Consider the following 21,241-nt stretch of genomic DNA (forward strand, 5'->3'; position numbering starts at 1 on the left):
TAGTTAATTAGGGAACACACAAAATATTGAAGTTTTTCTATAGATTTAAAATATTAGAAAATTTAAAATTCACCTATCAAATATATCAATATAAAAGCATGGAAAATTTGGTTTTATCTTCGACAAGAAGTACATGTTGGATGCATAATGATTATAGCGGAGTTTTTTTGCAAATATGACAAAAAAATCCTGTATAATATTTGAAAGAGAAGTTCCAATTTCGCCAATCTATAACAGCGATGCAACCTCATGTTCACCCGATTTGTTGAAACATCTAACCTTCAGATGGTGACATCTTACGATATGGTACCCTTGAAAGTAAACCTCAGACCCTCTAGTACATGTATATAGAACCAGATGAATTCGTGATTACCTAGCTAATAATTTTGATTGTGCCAAAACACTTTTACAGACTGAACCACTCCACAACAGCAGATTGTAGGGCCATCCAGCTCAAAAGAAAAAAAAGAGATTGCAGTGTCATCCATGTGTGTAAAACCAATCCATAGAGAATTATTCACCTCGGGACAGCGCGCGGCACTGCCGATGATCTGGAACGGCGTCCCGCACTTCCAAAAGGGGTCGTTCTTGATCCAGAATCTCATCGAAGTCTCGCCGCAAGTGTGACTGCAGCCGCACACACTGAACGTACGATCTTTTTTTTGTTGTTGTTGTTGCGAGAACACTGAACGTACGATCAACGTGAAGGAGAGCACACGAGCATGGCTACACGCAAGTTTCTTCCTTTCTGTATTTTCTATTTGGCCAGCCGTAGTTTTGGGTCCCTTTTTTAACCCTCGTTGGCTATATGACGAATCTCGCCGTAGGCAAAGCCAATCACTTTATTGTACGCTCGGTCGCCGCCTTTGTCCGCTAGCAATTCTTCCTCGGCATGGCGAGCAACCAGAGGACGGAGCGCCTCGCCACGACCTTGCACGCGGGGCTCCAGGCGAGCATGTCATTGATAGACCTGCTCTGGCACGCGGACGCCCGCATCGGCGGCATGCACGCTCACGAGGCCGCGGCGCCTTCTTCGGCTTCACGGCCCCTGCCCCCCCCCCCCCCCCCCCCCCCCCGACCGCGCGCTGTGCCGCATTGGCCGGTAGATTGGCCGGAGGTTCCTCAGCGTGGTCCACTTCAAGACGTGGTGGAGCACCATTCCCGCCAGGGACTGCGGCCGTGACGTGCAGTCGGAGACGCAATGGGTGCTCATCGATATATCAAGTGAGGTAACTAAATTGCTTGGGCATCAATTTAGATCTCCGGCTTCTGTTGTGGGCTCGTACTCACTTGAACTTTGAAGTGGCATTCCAATATCTAAAAGCCACTTTTACGATAGCTGACAACAGCGTATTGTAAGCCACACATCTTTAAACTTCATTCTTTCATTGGAGACATCACATATTTTAAAACCTTGTGCTTATGCAATTCCCATTTCGCCTGCTTATTCTCTACTTTCGGATGAATTTTGATGCCAATCTGATAGAAACTGCAAGGACATGTACCAACTTAATTTCCTTTTTCCATTACAGCACTCCTCTTATGTTTTGGCGATCTCATGTATGATCTTCCCTTACTTTCTTAATTCCTCTAATTTGCATTTAGCTGGAAAACTGCCTTGAAAGTTCTTATGTATATTTGGCTCCTGCTGGTGATTGCGTATTCTGAAGAATTCAGAAATCTTAGTGAAGATGTATGTCTTGTAGACCCCCAGTTTACTTTATCTGCCACTGTTCCTCAAACACTGTCAGATAATGCAATGGACACATTGCTTCGAATCTCAAGCTTAAATGGGACAAGGTCATAGAGTGAGAACAACTCACCTGTTCATGTATATGAACAGCAGAACATTTGGTCTGTACAGTACAACTATGGGTGAATAGCTCCTATGCGACATCTTTCGTGGGAATTGGATGGAGTGCGACGTTGTTCGACAGAATGACTTTTGGGCGACACTTTTGAGCGAGTAAATAGCCCACACATGACATGGCCCTTAAAGCTGAACTGATGCCCTCATTAGCTGTTATGGGCTGGACTCACAACTTATCCACTTAAGCGCGGGACCCATCACTTGTCCAGTAAGCGCGGGACCCACCACTTCTTCGCACGTGCCCGTCCGCCCATCGTCGGGACCCACCTCTTCGCCCGTGCCTGTCCGCCCGCCGCAACCCATTGCTTCCCCTTTCGCCATTCTTCCTCTTCTCCGGCGACCTAGTGAGCAAATCAGAATACAGATAGTCTGAGAGGTGAGCATACAACATCTCATGCAACAGATGCCTCTTGGTCAAGCTGTGCAGGGAACTGAATCATCATTGGAACCGTATGCCTGCAATATGTTCATGCACATCAAGCATATATGATCTTTTGGGGAACTGTAGTTCTCGACTCCTAGTTTAATAATATTATATATGTGGTGATAAAAAGTCCCGAGATTGTTGGGCCTCTTCTTTAAATGAAAACCATACAGTCATACTGCAAACAGATAAAAGGTAGCGGTTGAAAATAATGTAGAATAATATTCTCTAGTTTAATATACAAAGAAAAATGAAAAGATCATTATGACAGACATGGGAAAGGTTTCAGATATGTTATATATTGGTGCTCAGAAATTCACTATCTAGCTCAGGAAGTCATTTTACTTTTGATAGCAACATCGATTTAATCTTTATTTTTTCAAGTGAATAACAATTCCTTATTGTCACAAACTACACAATAGGATATGTGAATAAAGGCTACAATAAGATTTAAGGGAGAATACCTCCAGGGAGTTCCACCACTACACTCAAATGGCTTGATGATGTTGTTATTGTTGGCGCACTTCCATAGCGATCGTGCATCAGGTGAGAATGATCTGTCAGCACGGAGTTCAAAACTGCACCAATAGCACTTTGTACCGTGGAGAATAAGCATCTTCTTGCCATTCTCAACCTGGGGAACAAATATTAGAGCAAGGTAAAACACATAAATACTATTTTTAGTTTCTCAACATGGAAGGTTCAAAAGCAACATCTTTTCTAATAGCACTGGAAAAAAATATCATATGTAGGTCTCCACATGATACATATGGCATGAGAGGTTTTACCATAACCGATCCAAGTTTTCTGCACATGATTTGTAAATAATCTGATTACTCCTAATCACAGCCAGAACTTCTTATTTGAAGGTACAAGATCATATGATCAATTTTTTTCTCAATATCATAAGTAACAAATGCCCACAACTAAGAACCACATCCAAAAAGCGAGCATTTTCTTGAGAATCGGCAAAAGCACGCACACACACATACCATGAACGTTTGTTGAACAGCAAATCAAGCTATTGATTTCCATCATATGGCAACTGGAAAAAATATCATATGTGGCTATGTCCTACTTATATGCTAATTGACGTCCAACCAATAAAGTCACATCACATTGAACATCTAGTAATGTTTATCCACTCGGACTAACATATCAAGATCAAAGTCTGCTCACCATAGCTGGCTGGAGTTATGTATCTAAGCGGTGGCTGCCAATGCGTGGCCACCGGCCGGCTACCACTGAAGCGTCCATTCGTTGTCTCCCTGTTCGCAAGTACCTAGCAGAAGCATACATATCTACATATCGTGAATGGATTGCAATCAGCAAGCAGCAGCCTTGCCTGTGTAGATGTGTAACAGTAAGCAAGTAGCAGCTTGAACGAAATTAGTAGTAATAGGCTGCTGCTCTCTTCTCCGATTCTATATATACGGAACAATAGTATAGCCAAGAGCAGCAAATATAGCAAAAGCAGAGCAGCCTCAGCAAGGCAACATACCTCTATAAAGGAAGACTAATAATTTTTTTCTCAACTCATCAGATATTAAAACTGCAGTAAAGCATATAACTATCTCTTCTTCTGAATAGAAATATTATACAATAAATAGCAGATTAAATTACTGTGATCACTATCCCCATTGTCTTCTAGAGCACATATTTTTGTACACAAGAGACATATATTTGCAAGTGTTTGTTACGATCAAGACCTAGCTGAGCTAACATAAGTAGAATGCAAATAGCTAAGGACAAATAGAAAGACTACCAACAGATGGTGTTTATCATGCTCTTTTTTTGCTGTAGAACATCTAGGTGAATAAACAAGTGTACAAACTATCTGCCTTTTTCCTTCTGTTAGCAGATGGGAAAATTGAAAGGCCATGTACAAATGGAAGAACCAAAGAACTGCTATATGTGAATACCAAAAATGGTCGTTTACTACCAAGTTGGAGCAAGATGATCTGAAATGCAAATCAACAGGATCTGAATTCTGAAGCTGCTTGTCATCTAAAAGTGGAATATGAGTAGCACATTTGTAGGCATAACCTTAGTGCAGTAGCCAAAGGGGTCTATCCCCCTCTCCCTCATGTCATCGGCTAATCATTTTGGATAATGCAAAGTCAATTAGAGAAAGGAAAGAACTTTTTTCTTACATGCTTTCTGTAACCTGCCAGTACTGCAACAGCTCCGGTTGTATCACTCCCATCCACTGCCTCCTTTATCTTGTGACAGACTATGCAAAGTAAATTCCATCTCTAATCTTGCATTATAAAATTACCTCCATTCATATCCATGTAATGGTCTCTTTCTGCTACATTTGAAACAATCAATAAAATTGATCTCACACAAAAGAATTCATGAACTATTTGGCTAGGAGCTCTGTTGTTGCCTGCTCTACAGGGGATGGGTGAGGCAGTACCATGACAGATGGACTTGTCGCCTGCTCTACAAGAGAAGGGGGAAGGTGGCGCCACGACGGATGGGGCGGCGGCGTGCGCGGGTGGGGCTGGGTCGTACTTGCCGTCCTGCTCTGGGAGGGGATCTTACCGGAGAAGGGGGTCCACTTGGAGGGCGGCCTGTTGGTGGGGGAAGGAGTGGCTGGTGGCGAAGCCGGCGTGGTTGGAGAAACCATTGTCGAGGTGGAAGCAGCATGGAGGAGACCCGGCGGATCCACCAACGGCCGCGGCGTCGAGCGTCGCTGGCGGCGGAAGGCCGCGGGCCACCGACAGGGGAAGGCCGCGGGTGTGGGGGCACCTGGGGTAGGGGTAGGCGCACCGGCGAGGTAGGCGACGGCGGCGGCGCGCGGCGGCGGCCGGCGGCGCACGGTGAGGCGGGGCGGCACGTGAGAGGAGGCGGCGGCGGGCTGGAGGTTGAGATGGGATCGGGAGGCACGGTCGTGCGTGCGGATAGTTTTTTTTTCTTTTCTCACGTACGTACCGGTTGAGGTTGACTTATTGTGAGGATTGCAGGTTGAATAGCAAAAACTACAGGGACTTTTTTGCAAAAATGCCAACGACGTACCACCAGACGCGCTAGTTGCTTTATTAGTAGTGAGAGATATAGATTCGAACTGAAAGCGTAAAATCATGGAAAGAAGTGTATTGTGATGGTGAACCCGACAAAGTCAATCCGTGCTTTCCATGCAGAAGAAGAATGCATCATCTACCAAGGACCATGAAGCAACACTAAATTATGGAATGATATTATTCACTTCTTTTTGTTGCCAATGAACACTAAATTGTTCACTTGCTGATACAAGACTGCAACCACTACGTAGCCCTGTACATCCATCAAATACATTAATTAGTTTCCCGTGGACAAAAAATCTTAAACAGTACTTGATGTTTCCACGAAAGGCTTGCCAGGAGTTGTTGTGTGACTGTCAAAAATTGAGCATAATTGATTATGAAGAGATGCTTGATGGTAAAGAATCAAAGTAGATTGCTACCTAGTGAGGAAAATTCTCTCACCTCGTACACATCGTTGTTATCTCTGGCCATCAGCAGCTATCGCCCCAGGTGCAGATGCACTTCCATAATCTATACTGCAGGTGAGGAATCGCAGAGTCTACCATCCAGGGCAAGGCCGCGATCAAAAAGGATTCACCAGCGAAGCACAGAGGAGGAGAGGCGGCAAGGGATCCAATGGGTAAGCCGGGCGGCCCGGCAGGCCTCGAGATCCTTTGCAATGGATTCACTGCGCGGCCGAGATCCTCGGTGACGGCCAAGAGCGGCATGGACAGCGGTGGGGGCGGAGGCAAAGGGCGGCGCAAGGACGGCGGCGGTGGTGGTGGGGGCGGAGGTAAAGGGCAGCGCGGGGACGGCGGTGGTGGCAGCGGCAAAGGGCGGCGGCGTGGACCCGAACTACTTCTCCCGCGCGCGTCCACCCTCGGCCGCCGCGGCCGCCTTCATCTCGGCAAGCGAGCAAGGAATTGGGTGGGGTTCTACGGGCGATGGCGAGAGCAGGGGAGGAGGCAGAGGATTGGTTTGATTGTTTTGGTTTAATAGAGGGTTTTAGCGGACGAATTAGTATCACCTCGTTTATATTACGATTTTGTATATGAACCAAAAGAGAATACCACCAATGTCAACAACCAAGATGTAATAGAAAAAATTGTTTAATAGTTTGTTAGCATCGCCAACATACTCTGTGATCTGATGCATTTTTTCAAGTTGAAATTTAGAATAGTTTGTTAGCAGCTCGTCCAACTTACTGAACCATGCCTTCAGATCAAATGCCTTCTGCCTTCTAGCTTCATTCTTTCTGGCCTCCTCTTACTCCTCTACCATGAGCTGGGCCTAACACAAATACAAAGATGGGCAATGGCACGAGGCGGGGTTGGTTTCCTGCATTGACCGCTTGGTATTAGTGTCCGCCTTAGCCTACCTACCATTGGTGATATTTCTCCTGACGACTGCGACGAAGCTATCCATCCATCAGCACGAACAGAAACTGATAATCTGAACTTTGCGGAGCATCCCAAGGTCATCCCCATGGACCTACCATCGTCTCATCAAGTGCCTAGTGGACCCATGACTCGATCACGTGCAAGAGCTCTCGAGACTGAGGTGACATCTCTCTTCTCACAATTCCACTTCGATGACCATGAGACATGGCTACTACCTCAAACGGAGACATTGTGCATACTCGGGTATCAAGGAGTTAGCCATGGAGACGCCAAGGAGCGAGGAGAATCCGAAGAGGAAGATGGACGTGAAGACGGAGAAGAAAAAGGGCTAAGTCAGCAGAAGCCCGGACGATCCGGACCGCCGTCCAGACGATCCGGCCTCAGCCCGGATGATCCGGACTCCAGCCCGGACGATCCGGGTAATGTGTCCAGAGGCACCCGAGACGGCATCCTGGAGATGGGCCATCCGGACCCAGGCCCGGATCATCCGGCCACGCCCGGACGTCCGGACCAAGTCCCGGACATCTGGCCCTCCCACAGCTACTACGACCCAGCCGGACGATCCGGATGCCAACCCGGATCATCCGGACCCCCGAAGCCCAGATCATCTGGACCAACTCCCGGATCATCCGGCCGCCGCCTGTGTGCGTGACTTGGGCCGAGGCCCGTGTACCCGTTTCGTCCCCCCACTTACCCTTTCACCCCTTGGGCCATAAATAGACCTTCTACTCCTCATTTCTAGGGTTAGCAAATGTTTAGCTCATATTTGTGAGAGAGCTTTGCTCATGCACTTGGTAGTCTTCTCTACGGAGATTCGAGCCTCCACCGGAGAAGATCCCCCAAGCGGATTCAAGACCCCTCTTGAGGGAAGAACATCAAGACCTCCTCACGGAGAAGACCGGTTACCGTGTATCGTCCCTAGTTGTCCGTGGATCGTGTATCTTTCCTTATGTACTCGAGGATCTAGCCCATGTGTGACTTATTTGTGTCGGTTTAGTGATTCCTCTCGTGTTTCTTATTGTGTTTTCTCCCCGTTCTTCCCCGTGTTCTTCATAATTTCCGCGGGATCCGCTCCTTTCGTGAAAGATCGGGCGATTAGGGTCTCTACCCTACATCATCTTGGTATCATGAGCCTCGTTGATCACGATTTCGGAGCCTCCCCTCTTCGTTTTCTAGCTTGATTTTGTTGTTTTTCGTCCTAATCCGAAAATACCCACAAAAATAGCCCTAAAAATTTTTCTTGTGATTTGTGAGTTTTGATGATGTTTTGTTGGTTTTGATCCGTGAATTTGTTGTGTTGCAAGTGGATCTAGCTTTCCCCCACCATCCCCACCTCGAAATCCCTCCAAAATCCGCGAAATCCCTGAAGTTGTGGCCGTTTTCGAGCTCATCCCGAGCCATCCCCGAGCGAGTTGACCCGCCCGGATCATCTAGCTGGTCGCCCGGATCATCCGGCTTCCTCTGACCAAACTGCATTTCCTGCAGTTTTTGCCACCGCCGCCTACGCCTCCGCATACCCACTTCAACCACCACCGCCTAACTTCCGCAAACCTTTCCAATACCCCAACCCCCACCACCACTTGACCGCTACCTACTCCGACGCTTTTTGTCGCACTTGGTTTTGAGCATTTGAGTTGTGGCTCACTGTTTCCTTTCATGTTTCGGCTACCTAGGGACGGTTCGACATCAACATCACCACCGCTCATTTTCGCCAAGGACTACTACGAACGACTACACACTTGTGGTATCCATTTCCCATCGGTATCATCTTGGTAGTGTGATATCATCATACTCTTTTCCATTTGGATTGATAACCCCATAGCCTTACTTTTGCATAGCTTACCCATCAAGACTAGCATTTGAGTATTGCCGGCAACGTGACTTGTGCACATTAGTGATCATACATCCCATAGCATACATACTATCATCGTGTTGCATATCTTGGAATTATCTCTTGTGTCACAAAGTTGTCATCGCATACACAATTGCTATCTTGGTCCGTGAAGCATCGCATGAGAAAAGAGCTCAAACATCAAAGAGCCAAGCAAGCTTTTAAGCAAAGAGAAAAGATAAGCAAAGAGCTTATAAGCAAGAACCATAGCATCATACAACATTAAGATTGTCATACTCGATCATCTTGGATCATATCTCCGGAACATCATACTTGGGATAGAAGTTGTTGCATTTTTGCTTAGTAGGTTGTGCACAAGTTCGTATCCTCCTATTGTGCAATCGTGCTAGCGTCTCTCTAGTGTTGTGCAACAAGAGCATTTTCGTGGATTCCACATTTTGGCTCACCCTTGGTTGCACGACCCCATTTATCTTTCCATGTGTTGTGTTTCCGTGTACCACATCTTGCTATTGGTCTACTTGTTACATTTACAAGTCGTGGATCTTCTCCAACATTATTGAATCTTGCTTACATTCACATCAAAAATTATGCCACCATCCTAACCAAGCTCCACCATAAGCTTTTACTTGTGTAGGTGTGAGAAATCGACAAGAATTCGTACCAATTGGGCTATTCCCTTGTCCTACATTGGAGTGATCATCGATCCACTTTCAACTTCGGTCAAGGTACATTTGGTATTCGTTCTTCTCTTTCTACCACTCACATTTGTCTTGGAATGATGGATAGGCCAAGTACTTCTACCAACCCACTCTTCACGGAGCAAGACGACGACATGAACTCCTTCGTCACCAAAAGCCACCTCTTTGGTGCACCATGTGCTTTGCATCAAGAACAACAAGCAATGAGTGACCGCATTGACAACCTCGCCACCGACTTGCGACTCTTCGAGCAACGTACAAGGGACTACTTCGACCACAAGCTTGACGATCACAAGCAAGAGAATGACGCAAGGATGGACGAGATTCGCGCTTTGTTGCTCAACCGCTCTTCTTCCACTTCAAGAAGGAGCCGTTCAAGTCGCCACTCCGACTTTACCCTCTCCAGCTCAAGTATGATACGTCTCCAACGTATCTATAATTTTTGATTGCTCCATGCTATATTATCTGTTGTTTTGGACATTATTGGGCTTTATTATCCACTTTTATATTATTTTTGGGACTAACCTATTAACCGGAGGCCCAGCCCAGAATTGCTGTTTTTGCCTGTTTTAGGGTTTCGAAGAAAAGGAATATCAAATGGAGTCCAAATGGAATGAAACCTTCGGGAACGTGATTTTCTCACTGAATACAACTCAGGAGACTTGGACCCTACGTCAAGCCAATTAACAGGAGGCCACGAGGTAGGGGGTGCGCCTGCCCCCCCCCCCCCAGGCGCGCCCTCCACCCTCGTGGGCCCCATGTTGCTCCACCGACGTACTTCTTCCTCCTATATATACCCACGTACCCCCAAACGATCAGATACGGAGCCAAAAACCTAATTCCACCGTCGCATCTTTCTGTATCCACGAGATCCCATCTTGGGGCCTGTTCCGGAGCTCCGCCGGAGGGGGCATCGATCACGAAGGGCTTCTACATCATCATCCGAGCCCCTCCGATGAAGTGTGAGTAGTTTACTTCAGACCTACGGGTCCATAGTTAGTAGCTAGATGGCTTCTTCTCTCTTTTTGGATCTCAATACAATGTTCTCCCCCTCTCTCGTGGAGATCTATTCGATGTAACCTTCTTTTTGCGGTGTGTTTGTTGAGACCAATGAATTGTGGGTTTATGATCCAGTCTATCTATGAATAATATTTGAATCTTCTCTGAATTCTTTTATGTATGATTGGTTATCTTTGCAAGTCTCTTCGAATTATCAGTTTGGTTTGGCCTACTAGATTGGTTTTTCTTACCATGGGAGAAGTGCTTAGCTTTGGGTTCGATCTTGCGGTGTCTTTTCCCACTGACAGAAGGGGCAGCAGGGCACGTATTGAATTGTTGCCATCGAGGATAACAAGATGGGTTTTTTTAATCATATTGCATGAAACTATCCCTCTACATCATATCATCTTGCTTAAGGTGTTACTCTGTTTCTTACTTAATACTCTAGATGCATGCTGGATAGCGGTCGATGAATGGAGTAATAGTAGTAGATGCAGGCAGGAGTCGGTCTACTTGTCTCGGATGTGATGCCTATATACATGATCATACCTAGATATTCTCATAACTATGCTCAATTCTGTCAATTGCTCAACAGTAATTTGTTCACCCAAAGTAGAATACTTATGCTCTCGAGAGAAGCCACTAGTGAAACCTATGGCCCCCGGGTCTCTTTCTCATTATATCAATCTCCATCACTTTATTATTGCTTTGCTTTTACTTTGCCTTTTACTTTTCACTTTGCATCTCTATACCAAAAATATCAAAAATATTATTTATCATCTCTATCAGATCTCACTTTCGTAAGTGACTGTGAAGGGACTGACAACCCCTAAGCGCGTTGGTTGCGTTGAGCTATTGTTTTTGTGTAGGTACGAGGGACTCGCGCATAGCCTCCTACTGGATTGATACCTTGGTTCTCAAAACTGAGGGAAATACTTACGCTACTTTGCTGCATCATCCTCTCCTCTTTGGGGAAATCCAACGCAGTGCTCAAGAGGTAGCAAGAAGAATTTCTGGCGCCGTTGCCGGGGAGTCTGCGCAAAAGTCAACATACCAAGTACCCATCACTATCCCTATCTCCCGCATTACATTATTTGCCATTTGCCTCTCGTTTTCCTCTCCCCCACTTCACCCTTGTCGTTTTATTCGCCCTCTCCCTCTCTCTATCCTCCCTCTCTTTCTCTATTTGCCTCTTTTTTGCCCATCTGCCTTTTGTTTGCTCGTGTGTTGGATTGCTTGTTTGTCGCGATGGCTCAAGATAATACCAAATTGTGTGACCTCACCAATACCAACAACAATGATTTCCTTAGCACTCCGATTGCTCCTCTTACCGATGCTGAATCTTGTGAAATTAATGCTGCTTTGCTGAATCTTGTAATGAAAGATCCGTTCTCCGGCCTTCCTAGTGAAGATGCCGCTACCCATCTTAATAGCTTCGTTGATTTGTGTGACATGCAAAAGAAGAAAGATGTCGATAATGATATTGTTAAATTGAAGCTATTTCCTTTTTCGCTTAGAGATCGTGCTAAAGATTGGTTTTCATCTTTGCCTAAAAATAGTATTGATTCATGGAACAAGTGCAAAGATGCTTTTATCTCTAAGTATTTTCCTCTCTCTAAGATCATCTCTCTTAGAAACGATATTATGAATTTTAAGCAACTTGATCATGAACATGTTGCACAAGCTTGGGAGAGAATGAAATTAATGATACGTAATTGCCCTACTCATGGTTTAAATTTGTGGATGATTATACAAAAATTTTATGCCAGATTGAATTTTGCTTTTAGAAATCTTTTGGATTCGGCCGCGGGAGGCACTTTTATGGAAATCACCTTAGGAGAAGCTACTAAACTCCTAGATAATATTATGGTTAATTATTCTCAATGGCATACTGAAAGATCTACTAATAAAAAGGTGCATGTGATAGAAGAAATTAATGTTTTGAGTGGAAAGATGGATGAACTTATGAAATTATTTGCTAACAAGAGTGTTTCTTCTGATCCTAATGATATGCCCTTGTCTACTTTGATTGAGAATAATAATGAATCTATGGATGTGAATTTTGTTGGTAGGAACAATTTTGGTAACAACGCGTATAGAGGAAATTTCAATCCTAGGCCTTATCCTAGTAATCCCTCTAATAATTATGGTAATTCCTACAAAAATTCTTATGGAAATTATAATAAGATGCCCTCTGATTTTGAATCTAATATTAAAGAATTTATTTCTTCGTAAAAGAATTTTAATGCTATGATTGAAGAAAAATTGCTTAAGATTGATGATTTGGCTAGGAAAGTTGATATAATTTCTCTTGATATTGATTATTTAAAGCTTAGATCTATTCCTCCTAAGCATGATATCAATGAGTCTCTCAACGCCATGAGAATTTCCATTGATGAGTGCAAGGAAAGAACCGCTAGGACGCGTGCTATGAAAGATGCCTTTATTAAAGCGTGTTCTTCTAGTTCCTATGAAAATAATGATGAAGAACTAAAGGTTATTGATGTGTCCCCTATTAAATCTTTGTTTTGCAATATTAATCTTGACAATGATGGGACTGAATATGATCCACCTTTACCTAGAAGGCGTTCTAAAAATTCGGAGTATTTAGATCTTGATGGTGAAATTGATAAAAGTGGGATTAAAAGAAATAAAACCCTAGATGATGCTAAACTCACCATATTGGATTTCAAGGAATTTAATTATGAAAATTGCTCTTTGATTGATTGCATTTCCTTGTTGCAATCCGTACTAAATTCTCCTCATGCTTATAGTCAAAATAAAGCCTTTACCGAACATATCGTTGATGCCTTGATGCAATCTTATGAAGAAAAACTTGAGTTGAAAGTTTCCATCCCTAGAAAAATTTATGATGAGTGGGAACCTACTATTAAAATTAAAATTAAAGATTATGAGTTTTATTCTTTATGTGATTTGGGTGCTAGTGTCTCTACTATTCCCAAAACTTTGTGTGATTTGCTAGATTTCCGTGATTTTGATGATTGCTCTCTAAACTTGCATCTTGCGGATTCCACTATTAAGAAACCTATGGGAAGAATTAATGATTTTCTTATTGTTTCAAATAGGAATTATGTGCCCATAGATTTTATCATTCTTGATATAGATTGCAATCCTTCTTGCCCTATTATTCTCGGTAGACCTTTACTTAGAACGGTTGGTGCAATTATTGATATGAAGGAAGGGAACATTAGATTTCAATTTCCATTAAAAAGGGCATGGAACACTTCCCTAGAAAGAAAATAAAATTACCATATGAATCTATCATGAGAGCCACTTATGGATTGCCTACCAAATATGGCAATACCTAGATCTATTCTTACTTGTTATGCCTAGCTAGGGGCGTTAAACGATAGCGCTTGTTGGGAGGCAACCCAATTTTATTTTTATTCCTTGATTTTTGCTCCTGTTTAGTAATAAATAATTTATCTAGACTTTGTTTTGGTTGTGTTTTTTGTGTTTAATTAGTGTTTGTGCCAAGTAGAACCGTTGGGAAGACTTGGGGAAAGTCTTGTTGAACTTGCTGTAAAAAACAGAAACTTTAGCGCTCACGAGAACTGATGTCATTTTTATTTGGAAAGTGCTATTTAGTTAATTATTTTTGCATATGTTTAATAGATAAATTCCTCACGTCCAGCAATTTATTTTAGAATTTTTGGGGTTCCAGATCTTGCGCTAGCTACAGATTACTACAGACTGTTCTGTTTTTGACAGATTCTGTTTTTCGTGTGTTGTTTGCTTATTTTGATGAATCTATGGCTAGTGAAATAGTTTATGAACCATAGAGAAGTTGGAATACAGTAGGTATAACACCCATATAAATAAATAATGAGTTCATTACAGTGCCTTGAAGTGGTCTTTTGTTTTCTTTCGCTGACGGAGCTCAGAAGATTTTCTACTTTAAGTTTTGTGTTGTGAAGTTTTCAAGTTTTGGGTAAAGATTTGATGGATTATGGAACAAGGAGTGGCAAGAGCCTAAGCTTGGGGATGCCCATGGCACCCCAAGATAATATAAGGACACCTAAAAGCCAAAGCTTGGGGATGCCCCGGAAGGCATCCCCTCTTTCGTCTACTTCTATCGGTAACTTTACTTGGAGCTATATTTTTATTCATCACATGATATGTGTTTTGCTTGGAGCGTATTTTATGATTTGAGTCTTTGCTTGTTAGTCTACCACAATCATCCTTGCTGTACACACATTTTGATAGAGCCATACATAATTTGGAATTTGATAGAATACTCTATGTGCTTCACTTATATCTTTTGAGCTCTATAGTTTTACACTACTAGGGAAAACCCTAGTAGTAGCGCGGGTTTAAATCCCACTAGTAGCGCGGGCAGCCGTGCTACCAATAAGGCGCTACAGCTATTACTTAGCAGTAGCGCGTGCGACAAGCGCTACTGCTAAGACACATAGCGGCAGCACTTGTTCTGTCATGCGCTGATGCTAATCTAGCTAGTTGTAGCGTGTTTCTTATCCATCGCTACTAGTGCTCTTTTTTCATTTTTAGTGTATTTATACGACGTTATACAAATTTTGGTACAATACCAATTATGAGGTTTATATTATTATGTCCATAACGGTGTGTCAAATGAAGGTGGATTAGGTTCAAGTGGAGGCAATATGTGGTGCATGTCAAAAGTATACTACTAATCCAAACTTGATCTAGTTTGGACTAGTAGTACTTTCGATGTGCACCACATGTTGCCTCCACTTGAATCTAATCTGCCAGCACAAGCTATTTAATCATCATCATAGTCATTACCACCAACAGTATTTATTTAATCACCATAGTCATAGTGTAGCACATCATCATCTTCAAACTCATTCTAGCTAGCTAATCACCACCAACACTAGTTGCGATAGCTATCTAATCACCACCAACACTAGCTAATAATAATCATCATAGTCATTACCACGAACACTAGCTATTTAATCATCATAGTCATAGTGTAGCACATCATCATCTTCAAACTCATTTCTAGCTAGCTAATCACTCATGCTACTCTCTCTCAGGTAAAATAACATAAAACATGTATAGCACTCCTCCTTCATCAAGTTGGAGCATGCAGATGAACCTGTCTCCTAATCGTGGGCTGCGCTTTTGATTGCTGCCCCCTAGTACTTCTCTACGATCATTCACAATTTTGCTCCAGTCTTTCACTATTAAGCATTCCTCGCTATTAGAAATCCTGAATGCACTAAAGTGCATTGTAGGATATCTTGGCCGTAATCTAACAATATTCATGGTACCTTTAGTCTCGATCCAATCAGGCACAACATTCATCGGGAGTCCCTGTTGAAGAACATCGTATAGTAACATAATTAGCAATGAAGTTTAGCTTAAAAAATAATGTATGCAAAAGATGAATTGAGGACAAATAGTAAAAATCTTACCATCTTTCCTAAATAGATGTGACCGTAGTTCAGTACAAACACTATTGGTCGCACATTTTCAGTACTAACATTTCTAAGTGCGGGAAGAAAATTTGTCTTGACAGTATCAAGATCCTGAAGCCATGAAACATAATGACTTAGCTCCTCGCAGTTTAGTTCAGGCCCGGGACAGTAGTAGGTCCTGTCTACCAAGCGCTGGTCATGTTTGCTTGAACGGAAATAAGCTGACAATAGAAATTAGTTGTCAACTATTTTAGAATAAACAATATCAAAGACATAAATATGGTTAAGAAACTCACATAATGGTATAACTGGAGGCGTCTGCACATCGACCCAGATGTCGGTATTACCTTCAATATCATCTTCCGGACGAATATCAAAGGTGATAACCATATCAGGCTCAAATGCATAAGTCTTGCATAGTGCTCGCCAAGTTTTGCATCCAAAATAGGTGTAGTCGTCTTCGTTGTATAATTTTGCGTGGAAAATATAACCATGCTCGGTCTTCAAGTAAACTTTCTTTACCTCCATAGTATGACTGAAACCTATCTTATCCAAGACAAAAACTCTTGCATGGCAGTGGATACGCTAGTAGAATAGTAAAAAAATAAATTATAAGTTGAAGCAAATGAAGGAGATGTCATGCTTAATTACGAAAAAGACTTGCCGTTGTGACTTACTGTATCCACTTTGAAGTTCTCCTCCAGCTTGATGCTGAAGCGCCTATCATCATCTAGGAAGATTCCGTCGCACAGGCCGCGCTCGTCTTCACAGTACTTGCAAATACCGAAAGCCTTTTCGTCGTCAGACATTTCCTATGTTCATAGTTGAAACATTAATTGAAAATCGATCGAAGACAACTACCAGGATACTCAACACACAAATCCGGGAGACTCGATATTTCCTACATATTCTGGCACAAGTCATGCCAAAATTCACGGAAAAATCTGGCATGACCTTTTCTAAAATAGGACATATCGAGCGCTTGAAATTTGCCGGAACGGAAATGAATCAACACTCCAGCAAAACATAGGCCACTCGGAGGTGTAACCTGCAAACATGACCGGCCACTTGGGCAAGCACATATCCTATTTGAGCAACACAAGATATACACTTCCAAATATCTTATAGGACTCATATTGACATGAGCATTCAATAAGCAAAACCAAACCGTAAAATAAGTAAGTATTCAAATTAGCATGCATTCAATAAGCAAAAGTAAATCATCTCATGCGTCCGTACATCATCGAATATTATCACTAATACATCCCGAATAGTATCATACATATAACATCACTAATACAACAAAAACCCTAGCGCACGACGGGTATCGGCGCGGGCGGTGGACACCCACATAGAAGGAACCATCACAGGATCATAGCTCCAGTGAGATCCCTGGAGAACCTGCCAGGTATTGGAGAACCTGTGCTCCAACGCAAACAAGTAGCGACGGACATGCGCGTCCTCCTCACTGACACGGTGACGCACCACCTCCGCGGGGTCCTCGAGCCTCTGGACCGTCACTGGCCCACGCGACCGCCACCAAAGAAGGTTCGGGTCAACGACGGGCTGACTCCTCACCAACCTGCGCCCCCCGGTAGGTAGCGCCTCCCAGTACCACCCCGGTGGAGCCCAGTCCCGGACATGACCCATCTGGTGACACAGGTGTCTTCTGCCGACTCGACGACGAGGATGCGGGATAGGCATCGTCGACGTCGATGCGGGAATAATTGCTTTAACTAAAAAAGTAAACTAGTTCTATTAATTTTCGTACTAAAAATAAAATAGTTGTATTAACTCAACTAGTTCAATTAAGCACTTACTATGAATAAAAATAAACTAGTTTTTACTAAAAATAAACTAGTTCAACTAGTTATATTAATTTTCTTACTAATTCTATTAAACACTTACTAAAAACAGTAAAAAAAAACTAGTTAGATGAACTCTAAAATTTAACCCTAACCGATGAACTCTAAAATTTAATGAACCCTAACTAATTTGATGAACTCTAAAATTTAACCCTAACTAATTTGATGAACTCTAAAATTTAATGAACCCTAACTAATTTGATGAACTCTAAAATTTAACCCTAACTAATTTGATGAACTCTAAAATTTAACCCTAACTAATTCGATGAACTCTAAAATTAATTATATTTAACAACTACTACCATAATTAGCATCTAATTTGATGAACCCTAACTAATTAGATGAACTCTGAAATTTAACCCTAAGAACCCTAGCTAGGCAGAGGTAAGGGAGGAGGAGGAGGAGGAGGGCGTGCTCACCTCTGGCGCCGGCAGAGTTAGGGAGAGGGGCACGTGGTGTAGAGGTCGGGGACGGGGACGGGGTCGGGCGGCGGGCGCACGGCGGAGGGCGGCGATGTAGGGGGGCGTCGAGGTCGGGGTCGGGGGCGGCGTCGAGGTCGCGGTCGGGGGCGGGGGCGGCGTCGAGGGTATGCGGAGAGCGACGGGTCGCGCACGGTGGCCGACGGCGATGCAGGGCGGCGACAGCGGAGGAGTAGGGATTTGGGGAAAGTGGCCGTGGGGGAAGAACGAACTGCGCGGTTAAGTTAAAAGTAGCAGTAGCGCGTTCCAGGAAGTGCGCTTCTGCTACGGTAGCTATAGCGCATTTCTTAACAAGCGCTACTGCTATTCCTTCTCTTTTTTATTTGCTTTCCATTTAATTTTATTTTAGTTAGCAGTAGCGCCTTTGTTCGTAAACACGTTTCTACAAAACAAGTAGTGGTAGCGCGGTTCTACGTAGATCGCTACTAATATGTGTAGCTTATCGGCCAAGCCGTGGGAATTTTAGTAGTAGCGCTTTTGTACTCGGGCGCGCTACTGTTATAACTGTATCTGTAGCGCGGTTTAAAACACCGCGCTGCTGCTAATTAGCACCAACGTGTGTTTTTAGCCCGCGCTACTGCTAATGTTCTATGTATAAGGTTTTCCCTAGTAGTGTTACTCTATGTGCTTCACTTATATCTTTTGAGCTTTATAGTTTTGCTCTAGTGCTTCACTTATATCTTTTAGAGCACGGCGGTGGATTCATTTTATAGAAACTATTGATCTCTCATGCTTCACTTAGATTATTTTGAGAGTCTTAATAGCATGGTAATTTGCCTAAAATCCTAATATGCTTTGTATGCAAGATTAATAATAAAACTTTCTTATGAGTGTGTTGAATACTAAGAAAAGTTTGATGCTTGATGATTGTTTTGAGATATGGAGGTAATAATATCAAAGTCATGCTAGTTGAGTAGTTGTGAAATTGAGAAATACTTGTGTTGAAGTTTGCAAGTCCCGTAGCATGCACGTATGGTAAACGTTATGCAACAAATTTGAAACATGAGGTGTTATTTGATTGTCTTCCTTATGAGTGGCGGTCGGGGACGAGCGATGGTCTTTTCCTACCAATCTATCCCCCTAGGAGCATGCGCGTAGTGCCGAGGTTTTTTATCACTTGTAGATTTTTGCAATAAGTATGTGAGTTCTTTATGACTAATGTTGAGTCCATGGATTATACACACTCTCACCCTTCCATCATTGCTAGCCTCTTCGGTACCGTGCATTGCCCTTTCTCACATTGAGAGTTGGCGCAAACTTCGTCGGTGCATCCAAACCCCGTGATATGATACGCTCTTTCACACATAAACCTCCTTATATCTTCCTCAAAACAGCCACCATACCTACCTATTATGGCATTTCCATAGCCATTCCGAGATATATTGCCATGCAACTTTCCATCATTCCGTTCATCATGACACATTCATCATTGTCATATTGCTTAGCATGATCATGTAGTTGACATAGTATTTGTGGCAAAGCCACTGTTCATAATTATTTCATACATGTCACTCTTGATTCATTGCATATCCCAGTACACCGCCGAAGGCATTCATATAGAGTCATCTTTGTTCTAGTATCGAGTTGTAATCATTGAGTTGTAAATAAATAGAAGTGTGATGATCATCATTATTAAAGCATTGTCCCAAGTGAGGAATAAAAAAAAGAAAGGCCATAAAAAAAGAGAAGGCCCAAAAAAAGAGAGAAAAGCCATAAAAAAGAGAAGGCCAAAAAATGAGAGAAAAAGAGAGAAGGGACAATCTTACTATCCTTTTACCACACTTGTGCTTCAAAGTAGCACCATGATCTTCATAGTAGAGAGTCTCTCATGTTATCACTTTCATATACTAGTGGGAATTTTTCATTATAGAACTTGGCTTGTATATTCCAACAATGGGCCTCCTCAAGTGCCCTAGGTCTTCATGAGCAAGCAAGTTGAATGCACACCCACTAGTTTCTTTTGTTGAGCTTTCATACATTTATAGCTCTAGTGCATCCGTTGCATGGCAATCCCTACTCCTTGCATTAACATCAATCGGTGGGCATCTCCATAGCCCATTGATTAGCCTCGTTGATGTGAGACTTTCTCCTTTTTTATCTTCTCCACATAACCCCCTTCATTATATTCTATTCCACCCATAGTGCTATGTCCATGGCTCGCGCTCATATATTGCGTGAAAGTTTATAGGTTTGAGATTACTAAAGTATGAAACAATTGCTTGGCTTGTCATCGGGGTTGTGCATGATGAGAGCATTCTTGTGTGACGAAAATGAAACATAATTAAACTATATGATTTTGTAGGGATGAACTTTCTTTGGCCATGTTATTTTGAGAAGACATAATTGCTTAGTTAGTATGCTTGAAGTATTATCATTTTTATGTCAATATGAACTTTTGTCTTGAATCTTTCGGATCTGAATATTCGTACCACAATAAAGAAGAATTACATTAAAATTATGCCAAGTAGCACTCCGCATCAAAAATTCTGTTTTTATTATTTACCTACTCGAGGACGAGCAGGAATTAAGCTTGGGGATGCTTGATACGTCTCCAACGTATCTATAATTTTTGATTGCTCCATGCTATGTTATTTACTGTTTTGGACATTATTGGGCTTTATTATCCACTTTTATATTATTTTTGGGACTAACCTATTAACCGGAGGCCCAGCCCAGAATTGCTGTTTTTTGCCTCTTTTAGGGTTTCGAAGAAAAGGAATATCAGAAGGAGTCCAAACGGAATGAAACCTTCGGGAACGTGATTTTCTCATCAGATAAGACCCAGGAGACTTGGACCCTTCCTCAAGAAAGCCACGAGGTGGTCACGAGGGTGGAGCCCCCCCCAGGCGCGCCCTCCACCCTCGTGGGCCCCCTGTTGCTCCACCGACGTACTTCTTCCTCCTATATATACCCACGTACCCCCAAACGATCAGATACAGAGCCAAAAACCTAATTCCACCGCGCAACTTTCTGTATCCACGAGATCCCATCTTGGGGCCTGTTCCGGAGCTCCGCCGGAGGGGGGATCGATCACGGAGGGCTTCTACATCATCATCCAAGCCCCTCCGATGAAGTGTGAGTAGTTTACTTCAGACCTACGGGTCCATAGTTAGTAGCTAGATGGCTTCTTCTCTCTTTTTGGATCTCAATACAATGTTCTCCCCCTCTCTCGTGGAGATCTATTCGATGTAATCTTCTTTTTGCGGTGTGTTTGTTGAGACCGATG

The 21,241-nt window shown here is 43.0% G+C and overlaps 1 long non-coding RNA gene across 3 annotated transcripts; it reads right to left on the reverse strand.

Annotated features, from left to right (window-relative positions):
* Positions 1-1,772: 1,772 nt before the first annotated feature.
* On the reverse strand, positions 1,773-5,213 carry LOC125535684 (uncharacterized). 3 transcript variants are annotated; one of them, XR_007294774.2, is made up of 4 exons: positions 4,448-5,213; positions 3,474-3,576; positions 2,759-2,928; positions 1,773-2,211 (listed from the first exon to the last, which is right to left on the reverse strand). It is a non-coding gene; the product is annotated as an uncharacterized LOC125535684 (long non-coding RNA). The 3 variants fall into 3 exon arrangements; XR_015615760.1 differs by having other exon boundaries at positions 3,474-3,595; XR_007294773.2 differs by having other exon boundaries at positions 3,474-5,213.
* Between the last annotated feature and the right edge of the window lie 16,028 nt (positions 5,214-21,241).

Source organism: Triticum urartu, chromosome 2A, assembly GCF_056163025.1.
Source record: "Triticum urartu cultivar PI428250 chromosome 2A, HENAU_Tu73, whole genome shotgun sequence".
Lineage (NCBI taxonomy): Eukaryota > Viridiplantae > Streptophyta > Magnoliopsida > Poales > Poaceae > Triticum > Triticum urartu.